Here is a 361-nt window from a genome sequence, read left to right as displayed (position 1 = left end):
CCCCACTCGTAGCCTGCGAGGCATCTCTGGGGGAGAACTGGCTGGCCAGAGGAAGGATGGGCCTTGCCCGCGGCCTGGGCAGAGAAGTGTTTGTGTGGCTCTGCAGAGGGCAGGCACTGAGGGAGGAGCAAAGGGAGCTGAGGGGCAGCCCTGCTGGAGTGCAGCCCGCCTGGGCTGGGAGCCAGCCCTGAGGAAGGAGGGGAGAGGCAGCCTCTAGGAACCACAAATACTGCTGCTGCTGCTGCTGCTGCTGATGTGGCAGAGAAGGCACCTCTGGCCACTAAGACCCACCAGTGGCTCGTTGGTCTAGGGGTATGATTCTCGCTTAGGGTGCGAGAGGTCCCGGGTTCAAATCCCGGAC

This window comes from Echinops telfairi, unplaced genomic scaffold, assembly GCF_000313985.2.
Source record: "Echinops telfairi isolate 266 unplaced genomic scaffold, ASM31398v2 ScPeMD7_23;HRSCAF=83, whole genome shotgun sequence".
In the NCBI taxonomy this organism is placed as follows: Eukaryota; Metazoa; Chordata; class Mammalia; order Afrosoricida; family Tenrecidae; genus Echinops; species Echinops telfairi.
Note: the sequence above shows the minus strand (reverse complement) of the source record.